The sequence below is a fragment of the Rhipicephalus microplus genome, chromosome 8 (assembly GCF_043290135.1).
Source record: "Rhipicephalus microplus isolate Deutch F79 chromosome 8, USDA_Rmic, whole genome shotgun sequence".
Lineage (NCBI taxonomy): Eukaryota > Metazoa > Arthropoda > Arachnida > Ixodida > Ixodidae > Rhipicephalus > Rhipicephalus microplus.
The window spans coordinates 30,509,353-30,526,692 of record NC_134707.1 but is presented as its reverse complement, the minus strand read 5'-3'; the positions used below and the strand labels follow the sequence as shown (position 1 = coordinate 30,526,692).

Here is a 17,340-nt window from a genome sequence, read left to right as displayed (position 1 = left end):
ATAAAACCCCCCTTATATAATGACCTAGAGGCCGTTAAGGTATATAAATAAATAAGATTTGCCGTTCCGCTCGCGGCCATTTCACTAGCTTCACATATACGAAATTTGGTATCACGTGACAAGAATGGACGACGAAGGTAAATGACACGTCGTAACATGATAGTAATGGCATGGAAGTGATGTACGGCATAATTTACTTCCGTCTCGTAACGTTGAGCTCATTTCAATGTGACATATCAACCTTCTTTATCCGAGCTTCGCATATCATGCATTCCCACTGTACGTGGTATCTGCCAATATTTGAATGTACCAACAGGAGACCGATATTTTTGTGGCAGAACTTCGCAACATTCGAACAACAAGCAAGATAGAAAGCTACAATCGTATTTTTCCTGCGCATCGTTGACCACGTGGGACCACTGGTGCGCCTTCGCAACGGGATCAAGACTGCCTGCCGGGGAATATAAAAGCCTACGACAACTGGATCTAGCTTAGCTCGGCAGCTGCACACGACTGGCAAGTACCTCATGAACTGCATTTTTAGAATTCCACCGAGGGACCAATATTTCTTCAGAAGAGCCTCGCAGCAGTTCGACAATAAGCATGATAGAAAGGTGCGACCATACTTTTTCAGCCCATCGCTCCCACGTGGGGCCACTGGTGCGTCTGCGCAACTGTGTGGAGACTGCCTGCCGGGGAATGTAAAAGCCTACAACTGGACCATTGTACCTAGCTCAGTTTGGCAGCTGTGCACAACCGGCAAGCACCTAACAAACTGCATTTCTTTCAGGTAAAAATATATACTGTGAACCGTTGAAATTTCAACGGAGCGTAATTCTGGTGCACGGCTACCGAACACTGCAAAGTGTCGATTTTATTGCTTTTTTTGGAAATGAGAGAAGGATGGTCGTGCTCCTGCTAAAGATACCAAAGATGATATCAAAGATCATATAAAAAACCATTGATGCAAAATACGTGCGTGAGTTGATATGGCCCTTCAAAAACATTAAACGTGACTTTCCGGTTGAAGTTTTCTACGTGAAAGAGTGTGTGTGTGTGTGTGTGTGTGTGTGTGTGTGTGTGTGTGTGTGTGTGTGTGTGTGTTTTACTGAGGTCTGGTAATATGTGAAGGGATTGGCAGATGAAATCAAGGATTTGAGAATAGAAGTGGAAAATCACAAATAAACACAGAACTAACCAAAGAATATAGGCTGCTGTCACAAAAGTGCCAAAATATAGAGCAGCACATGCGTCTAAACAGCTTTGAGGTTGAAGAATTATCAGCCAGTGTTGATCTAGTGACAGTGAGAGAGATGATAGCCAAAAGTGTTGGTGAAAAGATGTATTTACCTCATATTGAGAGGTGCCATTGGGTCGGCCTTTTAAAACCTGGAAGCTATAACATCAATATTCCTTTTATAGGAAGAGACATGCGCAATGCTCTGCTGGCCAAATGCAAAATAAAACGGCTAGACACGACTTTGCTGGGCCACCATGGAAGTAAGCCAGTCTATGTATACGTGCTCCTCACGCAGCGTAGTAAATCACTGTTGGCCACTGCGAAAAAAAAGGAGGCTAAGAAGAAATATGTTTGGATTTCTAGTAAACGGGTGTTGACGCGCAATAACGAGAACTCGCCTGTTGTCCGCATTTCAGATACTAAAGATCTTGACTGTATCCCAGCACAATCTTATGTGAATGAATTAGGCCACATTGGATTCCGCTTCAAATAAGAATCACGATTATTTCTCCACTAAAGATTGCAATATGAGGTAGGCACATTCTGATGAATCATTTGCCTCGTTACACATAAACTGAAGAAGTATAAGAAGATGGTAGATGACATTACTGTATTTTTAGAGTCATTATCTGTTAATTTTGATGTGCTGTCATTATCGAGAACATGGACCACTAAAAATGAATACCTACTTTGCCTATTATTTTATTTCCTTAGATATTTATGTCGGGATAATAAGAAGGGGGGTGGTGCTTTGCATTTCAAGGAAGATTTTCTCAAAAGGTACGAGAAAAGTATTCTATTATTATTGATTATGTTGAACGCATAGTAATGCTCCTTGAAAAAACAATTATTCCTGTTCTATACACACCACCATTGTAAAGAAAAATTCATTTTATGATTTTCATGGAGACTCTACTTTCTAGGTTTTCTTTTAACTATAAGCTTTTAACTTTGGGGGACATCAAGTTAGATATCATGTCCTATGATACATATACTACAGACATATTGATATTATTGTCTGCTCACGGATGCACAAACAACATCAACTCCGCCATTAGAATAACTAAAACTACGGTCAGCTGTTCGGCATCTGCGTCAATAATCTAAATAAAAAAATTTTTAAAAAGTAATGCTTTTACACGATCTAAACGATCATTTGCCTATGTCTTGCATTATGTGTTCGGAATCCGAATACGACTCACTCAATAAGTAGATATGTTTTAAAAGGCGTATGAATGATGCAGCTAGAAATACTTTCTCCGATATTGTACGTGTCATTGAATCGAAAAGTGCGTACAACGAAAATAACGCTGATAAAACATATGACTTATTGTTCAGGTTTTCAAAGAAAAATATATTATAGTACTTTCCGGTAAGCGAATACAGTACCGTAAAAGTAAAAAGTACTGAAAGCCTTCTATTATAGCAGCGCTTCGCAAACGAATCAAGGCGAAAACCTCGCTGTATCAACGCCTCTGTCGGTGCCTGTGCAATAAGTTACTCATATTGACCCGAACTTGAAAAATAAAAGTCCAAGACGCGTATACATTGCTGAAACGTAGTTTATTTCATAAGATAACCAATTTCAATTCTTGGCTAAAATTTACCGCCAGTGCAGTTGATTAGCGCTACTGGCCTCGGTACAGTACATGCTGCTTTTAAGAAAAATAACCAGCAGATTGTCTTCTGGAGGTGCCCTTGCCGTGCCAATCACAGGATTCGGTTGCACGCATTCCTGCAAAGTTGAAAAGACCAGTTGCAAAGACTTACTTCCTCGTGATGTTAAATACTTTAACGCTGTGTTTTTATTCATTCTAAACAGGCTTCCACGGTAACACAAACCATAAGTTGCCCTCAAAATATTTGCAATAAATTGCATCGGTACCTGACGGCGTGCCCCACAACTTGAAAACTCCACTAAATTTACATGTTTTCTTTCTTTATTACGTTAATCTAATACAGTAGCATTTTTTATGTTACCTGTTTTTATAAAAATAAACACGTGTAATGTTGTTCTATTGTGAAATATTCCTTTTATTTTTTTATACATTCTCACGCATAAAGTAACAAACAATTTCGAAACAATGTAGTAATGCACAGTTTCCATACAAAATATGGAGGCATTGTGATTTGCTTTTGGGGATCACTTATCATTGGCAAAGCTTAGCATTCGAAGAACAGTACTATTTCTGAAATCCGTACGCCACCTTCTTATCAATTTACATACAATTTGAAGTAAAATAAAAAAATGGCAGAGCCCATGGGGTGCGGATATCAGTGTCATGGGAAGCAGCCAGCGAGTAATTGTCAATGCTGCAACTTTTAGCTTCGACTGAAGCGCTGCGTGGTGTATTGACGTGTTTTGGTAAGCGTATGGCAGGTGTGTGCACATGGTGGCCTAACTGGGAACGTCGACAACACTGGCGTTTCAAGGGTAACTTATGGTATGATGTTACATCAGCACTTCCATTCAAGCAGCGCTTGAATATAGCTTACTGTAATATAAGAATGCAGAAGGGCTCTTTATTGAACTGCTATAAAAGTGGTGCCAACTCTTAAATCACAGTTGACGTTATGCCAACGTAATGACTCACTCCTGGGAGTTATAAAAAGTGTTTCTTGCTGTCTCATAAAGTTAGATGGCCAGTACTGCTGCCACAGTTACGGTGCACCAACATTTGTCACGCCACATAGAGTATTTTCCAAAGGCAGTTTCTACTTCATGCATGGCTAGGTGGTAGATTACGTAACTGTCCTGCCAAATGATTGAGTTCGATTCCGGCTGGTATTGTGAATTATAGTACTTGCATTTGTCGAGCAAATTATTTAAACTCTCGTATTCAAACTACCACTCGCCACTCCATGTCTGCGTAGAAATAAACTGTCAATCACCTGTGGTGCACACCTGCATACTGCGTTTGCAGGTATATATCGGTGCATTCGACTGATGTCAAAGAAAGGTTCGAGGACGCGCAAGAATTTTCAAAGAAGGGTTTGAGAACGTGCAAGAATTTACTTGTTGGTTATGTCGTGACCAGAGAGATATGATTGTCAGTTTTTTTTATCTTCTAAGGATAATTGCAGTTTACACCGCGTTATAGATGGTTCATTGTCTCTAATCACGGAATGCTCACGGGAAAAACGCCTTCAACAATATATTTGTGTTGTGATTTTTTTTATCTGATAGCTTGAAACGCCATAATTGAGGGCTCCAAAAATTTCTACCAACAGCGGTTCCTAAATGTGCAGCCAAATATAACTACACGGGCCTCTGGTGTTTTAGGCTCAATCGAAATTCGGCTGCTGCTGCCGGTGTTCGCTCCCGCGACCTTCGGGGGAATAGTGGAGTACCACAACCACCAGGCCACCAAGGGTGGTCAGGATATGATCAAACTTTCTCCCGACTTGTCACCTTTTTCAAACTCTCCATTGTAAATTACCATGGTGTATATATTTATTCATTTTATTCATCACAGCACCCACAGAAAGTAATGGCATTACAGTTGGGGTGGAGGAGAGATCACAATACTACTCTAGTAAGATCCAGATTCCAACACATCAACAATACAATAAACGTAATTCACTTTGAACTTTTAAAAAGATACATAGGATATACACAATGTAAAGCAGGTTTACAGTGATCTGGAATTCTCTTCAATTAGCATTGTCTATTCATCGAACCTGTGAACATCTGGTCAGCAGGCAAGCACTGTAACTGCCGCACAGACCGCGACGGACTCCCACGTCAATATTGCTCTACCAAGTCATGTACGTGATCACGAGAGCACCGAGGAGTAGGCGACTACGTAGATAGATAGAGAGACCAGTTTGCCCTTTTACACAAATTTTCGTTTACCCCAAGTTAACACGGTAATCACGAGAGCACCCAAAAGTAGGTGGCTACGTAGATAGATAGAGAGACCATTTTGCCCTTTTACACAAATTTCCTTTACCCAAGTTAACACGGTAATCACGAGAGCACCCAAAATGTAGGTGGCTACGTAGATAGATAGAGAGACCATTTCGCCCTTTTACACAAATTTCCTTTACCCAAGTTAACACGGTTATCACGAGAGCACCCAAAAGTAGGTGGCTACGTAGATAGAGAGACCAGTTTGCCCTTTTACACAAATTTTCGTTTACCCCAAGTTAACAAGGTAATCACGAGAGCACCCAAATGTAGGCGGCTACGTAGATAGATAGAGAGACCATTTTGCCCTTTTACACAAATTTCCTTTACCCAAGTTAACACGGTAATATCGAGAGCACCCAAACGTAGGCGGCTACGTAGATAGATAGAGAGACCATTTTGCCCTTTTACACAAATTTCCTTTACCCAAGTTAACACGGTAATCACGAGAGCACCCAAAAGTAGGCGGCTACGTAGATAGATAGATAGATAGATAGATAGATAGATAGATAGATAGATAGATAGATAGATAGATAGATAGATAGATAGATAGATAGATAGATAGATAGATAGATAGATAGATAGATAGATAGATAGATAGATAGATAGATAGATAGATAGATAGATAGATAGATAGATAGATAGATAGATAGATAGATAGATAGATAGATAGATAGATAGATAGATAGATAGATAGATAGATAGATAGATAGATAGATAGATAGATGTCAAAAGTGCTTACAATACGCAAAAAATGCTTCGTATTTGAAGTGTATTTATGCCATCAGAGTGTGTCTGGTTTGCAAAGAAATTTAAAGTAAAATACCAAGATAGAAAGACATTGAACTAGAGATATAAACAGACAGAAACAAACAAAAATAACACATGAAAGCTAAAATGAAAAATAGAGAGCATCATAGAAAGAGAAGAAAAGAGAACGCTAAAGAGAAAGAAAGAAAGAAAGAAAGAAAGAAGGAAAGAAAGATAGAAAGGAAGAAAGAAAGAAAGAAAGTCAAAGAAGAAATCCAAGAGTTACAAAGGAACAAAGAAGATGGCGTAGAGAAAACATACACAAATAGAAAAAAAGAGATATACCGAAGATACTGAGAAATTGAAAAAAAAGCAAAAAAATGAAAGGATGACAAATGAAGTAAAATGAGCGAGACATCAAGATAAATAGATAGATGAAAAAGAAGTAGTACAAAACACATAAAAATGAGATACAAGTAACAAAGAGTAAGATAAGCAAGCAAGGTATTTCAGCTACGCTCTTCTTTCAGGCTTGACACCTAAACCACAAGTGCGATGCTTACAAAACCTTTTGAACCTGATAGCGTCAAGTATACGCTGTGCCATTTCTGACTCGTTCTTTACTGTCAGAGCAAGAAATCATTCAGGTTTTTATACTGCGTGGTACATGATGCAAGGCGCACTAAGTCGATGAGGAAGAAAGATGTCAACGCAATATCACTTGAGGGGCTAAGTTTTCCCTCGGGCGCTGCATTAATGTGTTCCACAGAGTTAGTCACAAGTTTTTATACAGTGTTGAATCCATAAGTTAAAGGTCCCTTCGCCAGATTGATGATTAATTTGTGGGGTTTAACGTTCCCCGAGCCAGAGTTTTGTCGTTATTCTATACTGCACTTCCTATTCGAACATAGTACTATTTACTAATAGTTGTTCTAAGTAAGAAACTTGTTTATTATTTAGTTTTAATGACTATAGTTTATTGCATGCCACTGACCTGCTACTCCTCCTCATCACCTGGCAAAGCTGAAACTGCAACCTTGGCAACAGCTGCTCCAGCGCCGGCCACTAACATTCCAATCGCTACCGGTATGCCTAGTGGTCCCGCAACAGTTGAAACTGTTGAGGCAGCATTAAGGCAATATTCGGCAGCAGCCCCGGTCGAATCCTGGGCCTTTTGACGATCCGTGGAGCTAATGGTTCCCATCGTGGCCTTCGCTCTTGTCACAGAGAAGCTCCCCTTGCTAACAGTGAAACAGGAATTGAAACATACAGGAAATACAATGAAAGTTTGTGAATGTCCTTGAGGTGACAATCACTTAGAAAATTTTAAGGTAATCAAACACTGACTCTAATTGGTTACCTGAATAACTGCTACCAATTTATTGCACACTTTGCAAGCGTTTTTAGTGTGATAGAAATAACGTCACAAAAATGACATTGTGAGGTACATCCGAAACCTGCCAGCACGATTTATTCAATTTTCGAACTGTGATCCCAGAGAAATGTTTGTAACTTTGGTTTATACAACTTTTACTTCATTTAGTAAGCGCTGTTACAGATTCGGTAATAGTTTTGACGCCATGCTGAAAAACCTTCAGAATCAGGCGGCGAAATATCTCTGATAAATTTACATCATTTATTTGCTAATTGTAAACGCATTCACATTTAGAATGTTTCCGTATACAAACCTTATGTTGCTACTGTCTATTTTGTGTGAGCTGGGCGTTCGCTTTCGTGTGATGTCATTTCCCTATTTTATCTTTTTCAATACTTTTGACAATATAGGAGCTAAGAAACAAGCCTTTTAATGTCCTTCAAAGTATGAGCAAATGTATAGACAACTTAAATTTCCTATTCTTTTTCCTTGAATAGGTATAAATTTCTTCGAGGAAGACTAATAACATATTTATTGAAATGAACAAACAGGAGAGGTTAGTACCATTATGGTGGCACCGGCTACTCCTTCTACTTTGCAAACAAAATATGTCGCAACAAAAACATTAGGTGGTCAAAATTCAAGGCAGTGGAGCATACGATATGAAAGTGCCCCGCAGCTCTACATCACATGACAGTTCAGATACGGCCAATAGGTTCATATGTAAACAAGTTTCAGACAAAATGTCAGTTCACATCACATGACAGTTCAGATACCTATAATAAGTTCACATGTGAAGAAGTTTAACACGGAACGTTCGCATTGAGACAAATGTTTACACATAATATTATACACACTTTCTCAATACTGCACACTTTATCTAGTATGAAGGAAACGAAACGTCGTGTATAGTGGACCAACACTTCCGTAAAATATTAAATTCTTCAAGAAACTTCTTGAAGGCGGCAAGTGCGTTTATTAGGAAACCTTCAGTTGGTCATGAACATAGTAGTTATTTCACTGTGAAAGGCCTCCTGTTTGAAAGTTGCAAACTTGCTCGTAATACTTTGCGTTATTTCTCATATTTCTGGCATTCGAGAAGGAGATGATGTACAACTTCATCAGGGTGGCCACAGGAACAACCTTTTAGAGGCACCTTCTATCCTGTCCAGGAAGTGTCGTAGTCGGTGAATCAATGTGTCGAATCCCCTATTTTCTATCAACTGCGATGGAAGGGGTAGTCATATGCAAGGGTCCATTAAATATAAGCGTGAACTTTTAGACTGTTCATTGAAGCATTTCTCTTTGGTGACACTACAAGTTATCTGGGTGTCTAAGGAACGCAGGAATTTTCATGCGTGAGATTGGAGGGGTAGCTGTCGCTTCGTTATTGTGGGCTCTATTTGCTGTGGCATCCTCTGCAGCGTTCTCTAGAATGCTGCAGTGACGTGGTATGCATTGAAATGCGATCGCGTTGTTCGCCACTTTCGCTTCTGTGTGTTTTTTTGGGGTCTCATATAATGAGAGAGTGTTTAGAAAAGGTTTTTTTCTTTTTCAGCGAATGCACTAGGGTTTGTCGATCACTAAATATGACCCATTTTCGCGCCCTTTTTATGGGTGTTATATAAAGCGCAAGGCCGATACAACTACAAGCAGTTCCAAAACATTAGGCAATGTCAGTCTACATAATTAAAGTGTCTGCTATACTTCCATGAATTGCTCACAAAAGGTGAAGAGGATGAATTCGCATGATGAGAATGGTCTGTATACACGTGAATATACAGCAGGTATAGGTATAAATATAGAATAGTGCCAGCTACTTTGTAAATGTCATGAACATGTCCCTTCTAGATACTGTTGCCTCGACTTACAACTGTACTTTAGGTCTTGGTGGCTACCAAGGAGGGAAATTAACATCTAGTCTGTTCATGTCATAGCTTGGTAATGAAATATCTCTTCTAAAAGTGTTTGTTGCTGAAGAACAATAGCTAATGCCAGCAACACCACTGAGAACGGCAGCAAATTAGTAACTGAATTCCCTGCTCCTCGTATTAGGGCAGAAACATTTACGTTAAAGTGCTCATTAGGAGAGCACTCACGTTGCTTTGGTTAAAACTTTGTGCATTAGCCTAACGGTAATTGTGTTGTTGTGGTCATGTCTTTATCGATTATGTCGTCATCCTGCCTCATGCAGTTTCATAGAGCGATGTGCACAGTCTCTGCGAAAATATGTGGAGCATTGTTTTTTATGATCATTATATGAGATGAAGTAAAACTCTTCGGGCGCTACTTTTCATCAAATTGCGCTGTTTTCTAACGGCACTAAATTTGTTAAGAGTTCGTCTGAGTTTTCAACCTGTTCAAGGCTGAATGGTTTTATTTCATGTGTATATTTGTTACAGCCGTGCACTTTGAAAAAGAAAGAGGACAAAGCTTATGCGAAAAAAAATATGAAACAAGACAGTGGAGCTTTTCAAACTGTCAATAAATTCCGTTAATAAGTGTTTCCCAACTCGTTTACAAATTGAACTTCGCCGCTCCATTGCTTGTATTCAATTAGTGTTTATATTCAATTAATAAATTTGACCTGTTTGTTCTTTGCTGTTTCTCTTTAACAGCACAATCCTAGTGTTTATTTAACAAATTATTTTATGAAAATATTCTGTTTTTGGCCATCTCTCAGCGTAGTTGTGTGCAAAAAATTCAAGAAACTGGACTTGTCAATAGCCAAACGTGACAAAGGTGTAAAGAAATATAGTGGTGGCAAAACTAATACATGACTTTTTTTTGTTCATCTATTTACGAACATTTGCGTCAAGTACTGAGCAGCATAAAATTTGTATGATTGTGTGAGTATGTGCAGCAGCTAATAAGGACATATTGCGAGAAAGAACTTGCTCTGAAAGCAATCAACCATACAGATTCTCTGTACCACCTTCTAACTCATACTGAAATAACGAGAAATGTAACAAATATAAAATGATGCTCGTTCAAGAACAGATGCATATTTGAATTGATTAGGAGATGCTCTAACTGGGCAAAACAAGTTTGAGGAAAATGCAATTTTTGATCCTTGCACTCGCTCAGGCGAAGCAGAGTAGTTTGATTTTAGTTATATGCATAAATGTAATACAGCCTTCCAAGACTCCCTTTTTTCTTTCAAGATGTTCTTCCTAATACGTTATTCACGGTAGTTCTCAACCGACAAGATTGAAGTAATCACTGTCTTTCTCCAACGGCAAAATGATATCTCACTGATAGTTTCTGGGAGCAGTGGCGGATCGAGAGGAGGAGAGGGGTAGTAGAAGCGATCGCCCCCTCCCTCCTTTAAAAAAAGTCAGTGACACCACCCCATCCCTTACTTTAGTGCTTGGAGTCCACCTCCTGTGACCAAATATGACAAATGAGTGCAGCCACTGTCAGCATACATTAACCCTACTTATGCTATGGAGCGTTCTTCTGCTAGTAAAAACAAAAAGTCATGACCACGCCGCCTTTTCGGTGTTACTTTAGGTTAGCGCTCCTCTTAAAATGAGTGGCTGGATCCTCTCCTGGCCGGAAGTTCATCTTGCCGAACAACCCTGCATGTTCGAATGGCAAGTGCGATCATATGCACCGCTGAGCCACAGCTGTGCCTCCCCTCTCTATCTTTCGTCTCCCCCATCCCCCTCTCACGCGCAGGGTAGCAAATCAGCTGCCTATAGGCTGGTTATTCTCCCTGCCGTTCTTTTCCTCCTATTTCCCTTCCTTCCTTCCTTCCGATCATATGCATACGGGGTTGGCTCTTTTAGGAGAGAATATTATCAGGAATTAGTTTTTTTTAATGATGAAGTTACTCAAACAACAACACCATGTGGAAAGACCGATGTAGTTTGCACCACCTAGTTTCATTCGGAACAGCTGTCATGTTTTCATTCTAGTCTATCTGCTGTTGAAACTGCTTCGTTGACTATTCTGCTTCAGTGAGTCATTACTGCACCACTGCAGTTGCCATTCGCGTCTCATCGCCGTCTTATTAAAATGGACCCAGCATCGATTCTGAGGACTGCCGCTTATGATAGTGTAGGTATACAGAAAGAGATAGAGAGAGATAAAGGGAGAAATTAAAGCACGTTACAGCACACAGAGGCGCAGCAACGTTTCCTCGGTCATGATTGGGTGGGCTCCAAGGAAGAATCGGCGCATGTCATCAGCGTACATCAACGCTATTTATTTGTTCCACTGGTCCTTTTCAATAGTGGCCTTCGCCAGTTTACCACAGTCTAAAGAAGCGTTACTAGTCAATGTAGCTGGCGTGGGAGGTACACCCACGACCACAAACGAAGCAAGGTGATTCTAAAAAAAAAATCTACTTACGTGCTGATATCGGAATGCGAAAAAAGGTATTGTAAAAAAGTTTTTTGTATTTTCTCCCAACTGCTGAATCAGGTGACACGCTCATAGCCTTCGAGACATTCTTCCGTACCATCCAACCTCTCGTCCTGGCAGGGCTATGGTAGTCGGAGCGAGTAAACGAATGTGTTAGATAGTATCGTTTGGGCGTACCAGTACAGAAAATATTGACTGGAGCCACTGGTGTCCGTCAGTCACACAGAGGGCTATGCTTGGAGAGCTTATCTAGTATGTGACGAATGGTGCTTCAGTGAATACGTTTGTTTCGACCGTCTCAGGTCATTTGGTGTCCGGGCTAGGCCTGTGTAACACCGACCACGGTATTCACAAACGCTCCTCAACTCGACTTCCATCCTTCACTTGACAGAGTTGAGCACTGCGCCACCGCTCGGCTGAAAATGACGTTGCGCTACTCAAGAATCGCGGAAGATTATCACTAATATGCAGTGATTGCCGTGCTTAGACACGGCGCTCCCATCGGCTTCCTCAAGTGAAGGTGAAGCGTTGAGTGAAGATTTTAAGATCTATCTGCCAAGTGAAACGATAATATGGTGAACTGCTTGTCGCGCTGATAAGAAGGGCATCAAGTTTCACTGCTTGCGAATGCTTATCTCGCTTCGACTTTCGCTGAGCTCATTGCGGTGCGATGTCAGCTATTCGCAAATACAACTTGTCGCCGCGTGTATAGCTGGTATGCGTTATTGTGCGTCGTAACTATGTCGTCAATAGAGCTCGCCAAGGGTTCACCATATGGAAAACGTTAGGTTTCGGTATGCTAAATAGAGAGAAGGGGGGTAGTGAGAGTTTGCCACTTTGCCCCCAATCCCCCTCGCCCTAAGAGCGAGTGTCAGCCGCTTGGCTAGACATAACGGCTTGAGGGAAAAGAATATAGTTGGGAAGTATGAATTAATGGCCCGAGACAGACATGTATAAACAAAGATGGCTTCCTAAGATGGCCTGGTTCATTTCTAGGTGAAAATAAGCCACTAGGAGAACACAAATAAAGACGACGCGAAGATTTGAACAGCCAAAGAAATTTATCTTTGTCGAAAATTGCGTGCCATGAGTGCTTTTTGCCATGGTCTTTTACATGCGTGTGGAACGTAACAAGTGCCAACGAACATAGCAAGGAAGGTGCCAATTCCACCCAGAGACAGCGTGTCGGGACATACCGCTATCCTCAGTGAAACTCTACATTTATGCATCTATTCAAGAAATCCGAAAAGAGGTAGTTGGATCATCAGCTTTGTTAATCATTCTCGTTCAATAAGTATAGTGGCCTAGAAGTTTGTAATGCATTCATAAATACTTACAAAAAGGAACCGTTTCGAAAATAAATAGTACACGAACCGAAGTGCTTCACTCACCAAAAGTACCGCTTTGTAAATTAGAGACATGCTTACTGTAGACCTGTGTGGCAGAGCTGGTATAGGTTTTACGATGAAAAAATCGAGGCAGCATAGAACTTATGGAACTACTTTCAATTTTAGTGCCCATAAACAACCGGACTGTCTATGTGTCTCTAGGAGGAGCGAAATCAATAAATATTCAAAGAGGAAAGACTGTATTCCTTCTACTCCTAGCGCGTTTACGGTGCCATCGGTCACCAACTAAATAATAAAGAGCAGCTCATAGATACGGTCACTTCTGGTGAAATATACAAAAGAGCCCCTGCTAAACATGTCGTGCCTGAGCCTATCTCCTCGTGGGGACGCGCATACGATTGACTTCTTTGACTGCAAGTTTAGGAATACTTAAACTACTGGGTCATGACTGTTATTCGCGGTTAATAGTTGAGATTGAATAAGCACAATAGGCAGACAACCATTGTGGCCCCTAAACCAGTCTTGCAATTCACCGATACATTTCAATAGGTGCTTAGCACTTCAAGCAGATAGGCTGTCGCATGCTGCCGTCGTCCGTTATTGTAACGCAGGCGCAACCGCATATAGTGTAACCAGCTACAGTACACTAAAGGCAGAACCGCATGTAGTATAACCAGCTGCAGTGCACTGACTGCTCTCCAGCTAAAAAGCAGCCTTCTTTCTCTTATGTATCAAGCGCCTGGATGATGATATAACTTCCGGATATTTCTACCATGTCTAGGCCAACTCGCTAAGACAAACGATGTATAAAAGTTTAAGATGAAGCAAATGACAAGAAGGAGAGAGAAGAAAAGTAGGAAGAAAAATCTATATTGATTGGAAATATAGAGAAAAAAACCACACAAAGAACTGTAAAAGAAAACAGGAGAGAAAGAAAGCCACAGAAAACCAAACACCAACATAGAAGACTGCCTAGCTCCGCATACGTTTCATGCTTGTAGGACTAGCGCGAACTACCCTATTATTGCAATAGCAATTTTATGGACCTTCATAGCTGAATTTTGCCGCCGGTTCAGTCAGAGTATAAGTACACGTATCTACGGATATGAAAATGCAAGAAAAATATAATCCAGAAAAAGACCCCTGCACGCAGAATCGACCACTGATTTGCGAGTGCGAGGCGTTAGCCACTGAGCCACGAAGGAGCACCTCTTTCATCGCTCAAAGCTCTTTGTATCTTCCACTTACCGCTGGCGATGCACATCTTGTGGAAACTGTCGTGTTCAAGCATTAACAGCGAGATGGCGCACTGAGCGCTCTAGCTCGTAAAACGGGGGCTTAGGCAGGGGTGCCCCCTGTCACCCTTATTATTCATGATGTACCTACAAGGATTAGAGGCAAAATTAGAAGGAAGTGGACTGGGCTTCAACCTCTCTTTAGTCAAACAAGGAAAACTTATTGATCAGGCACTACCAGCATTGATGTAGGCAGATGATATAGTGCTAATGGCCAACAACAAGGAAGATTTGCAGAGATTGATGGACATCTGCGGTAATGAGGGAGATAGGTTAGATTTTAGATTCAGTAAGGAAAAATCAGCAGTCATGATTTTCAATGACAACGAAAGTAGTGAGCTTAGAATACAGGAGGTCACGCTAGAGATAACAGATAAATACAAATATCTGGGCGTATGGATAAGCAATGGGACCGAGTATCTGAGGGAACACGAAATATACGTGACGACTAAAGGTAACAGGAATGCAGCAGTCATGAAAAATAGGGCACTGTGGAATTACAATAGGTATGATGTTGTGAGAGGAATATGAAAAGGGGTCATGGTTCCTGGGCTGACGTTCGGCAATGCGGTCTTGTGCATGAGATCAGAAGTTCAAGCAAGATTAGAAATTAAGCAACGTGGAATAGGTAGGCTTGCTTTAGGAGCTCACGGGAATACACCAAATCAGGGAGTACAAGGTGATATGGGATGGACATCATTTGAGGGCACGGAAGCTAGCAGCAAGATAAAATTTGAGAAGCGATTGAGAGAAATGGGGGAATAGCGTTGGGCTAGGAAGGTTTTCAGCTACTTGTACATGAAGAATGTCGATACAAAATGGAGGAAGCGAACCAGGAAGTTGACTGGTAAATACTTAAAAAACAGCAGGTGGCCAAACCAAAAAGAACTATCGGTTAAGAAGAAAGTGAAGGAAACGGAGACTGACATGTGGAGAATGGGCATGATTGAGAAGTCCGCACTAGAGATCTATCGAACTTTTAAGCAGGAAATTGCCAAGGAAAGGATCTATGATAATACTCGGGGTAGTTCTCTACTGTTTGAGGCCAGGACGGGAGTACAGCGAACCAAGACATATCGGGCCAAATACGAAGGGGTAGACACAGTATGCAGTGCGTGTGGAGAGGAAGAAGAAACTGCCGAACACTTGATAATGTTCTGTAAAGGGCTTCACCCTATAGTTCAGGATGATGGCGCAGAGTTTTTCAAAGCACTGGGATTTAGGGACAGCGAGGGCAAAATAGACTTTAAGCGGGTAGACTTAACTAGAAGGAGGTTATCTGATTGGTGGCTAAAGTCAAGGCACGAGTGAAAATTAAATCCTTCACTGCGAAGCACGAATCCTCAACTTCATTATTTAAAGGGAAAAAAAGATAAATGTAATGGTTAGTTCACTAAGTATTATGGCTAGGTGGCGTTAGCCGCCACCCGATCTAAAGGGTACAGCCACATCCATCCATCCATCCATCCTCGTGCACTCTAGCTCTTTCGCCCGTGCATCAAAGCACTCTAGCGACGGCAGATCGTCACGACTGGGTGGTACGTGATCTCATCTCGCAAGCGTGTTTTGCTCAGCAGAGAAGGGAGGCGGGTGCACGCTCACGCGTGAGCTCGCTTATCTTGCGCTGGATACATTTGTGTGCCTTGGTCTTTCTTCGGAACGATTCTGTTGTGGTTACCGGGCGCGCAAAGGTCACAGCATTCGTTTCAGTCTCCGTTTGCGAAAAGGGCACGCTTTTCAGACACGGTGAATTAACAACTAAGACCCTTATTTGAGTTCTTCAGTACTTCTCAGTACGTTTCGTGCGTTATTTGTGCGGGAGAAACTTGGGGCAGGTTTCGATCTGCTTGTCATTTTACCGGGGCCTTCCGATTTGCTGTTATCGCGTTCATTGCTTCGCCTTTACGGCAAAGCTGATACTTTTTTTAGCAGATAACAGGCAGTGGCAAGCAAGTAGAAATACTGTGCATCGTGTAGCGAAATACTACACTACCAACGCAAGAGAAGCGATTGCAATACTGCGCTTTCAGACGGACACACAGTTAGACCCAAAAAGTTAATCACCTCACCTCAAGTTGGCTCGCCTTTTCTTGGCTGAGTTATTACGGTGGTCGAGAAGCCCTGGGTGTGGTAGAAACGTTGGCAAATATTGGCAGTCCTCGCGAGTGAGTCGGGATGTGGCTCTTCTCAAAGCACTTCATGGGAATAGCTGGGGGACCTAGTATATATACAGCAGTTATCGCGCAGGAAACATGCCAGCATGCATAAGAAGGAGGAGGAATGTGTCACGTGAAATATGTCCCCACGTGATATATTCCTCCTCCGCGACGGAGAGGAATGTGTTCCATCTTCAGATAAGGAGGAATATGTCACGTGGTGACGTATTCCACGTGACATATACCGCCTCCTCCATATTCCTTTTCTCAGTCAGCTGATCACGCGATCCAAACGTGCTAGGGTCAGCAGAGTAACTATGAGAGGGCTTTCTGTCGCTGCAGCCTTTGCCAGGAAGTTGAGAGCACACTAGTAAGAGGTGGACAGAAAGACAGGGACAAGCGCTTGTCCCTGTCTTTCTGTCCGCGTCTAAGTAGTGCGCTCGCATTTCAAAACAATCATGTATCACCAACTTGCACAATCAACCATATTGCCAGCAGTAAGGGCACAAGAACAGCCCCACGAGGCGAAGCGCAACCAGGAACAACGCACCGAAGATCCAGCAGCCTCCAGAGCTGAAAACAAGCGATAACTGCGAACCGAGGAAGCGTCGTCGGCGAAATAGCGCTAAGGCGGCAATGCACGAAACGCGTTCGCCGGGTCTGACATCCGCTTTCAGCGGGTTTCTCAAGCGGCGCTTTGGTTTCATCTGCGGCGTCGGCAACCGCACGTTTTGGTTTCGTTGGTTACCCATCTCTATGAAAGGCTTGGGTGCTGACATTTTTTTTTCTACTACACAGTACTTTTTCTTGCATGTTTTTGTCATTTATTCCAAAATGCAGGCTGCGAAAGTTCGCAGTTTGATTACAAATGAACGTGATTGATTACATCAACTTACC

General features: G+C 41.7%; 1 long non-coding RNA gene across 2 annotated transcripts; it reads right to left on the bottom strand.

Moving 5' to 3' along the window:
- Positions 1 to 2,784: 2,784 nt before the first annotated feature.
- LOC119164335 (uncharacterized) lies at positions 2,785 to 17,008 on the bottom strand. 2 transcript variants are annotated; one of them, XR_012885532.1, is made up of 4 exons: positions 16,994 to 17,008; positions 16,357 to 16,505; positions 6,895 to 7,141; positions 2,785 to 2,975 (listed from the first exon to the last, which is right to left on the bottom strand). It is a non-coding gene; the product is annotated as an uncharacterized LOC119164335 (long non-coding RNA). The 2 variants fall into 2 exon arrangements; XR_005108829.2 differs by lacking the exon at positions 16,994 to 17,008 and having other exon boundaries at positions 16,357 to 16,515.
- Between the last annotated feature and the right edge of the window lie 332 nt (positions 17,009 to 17,340).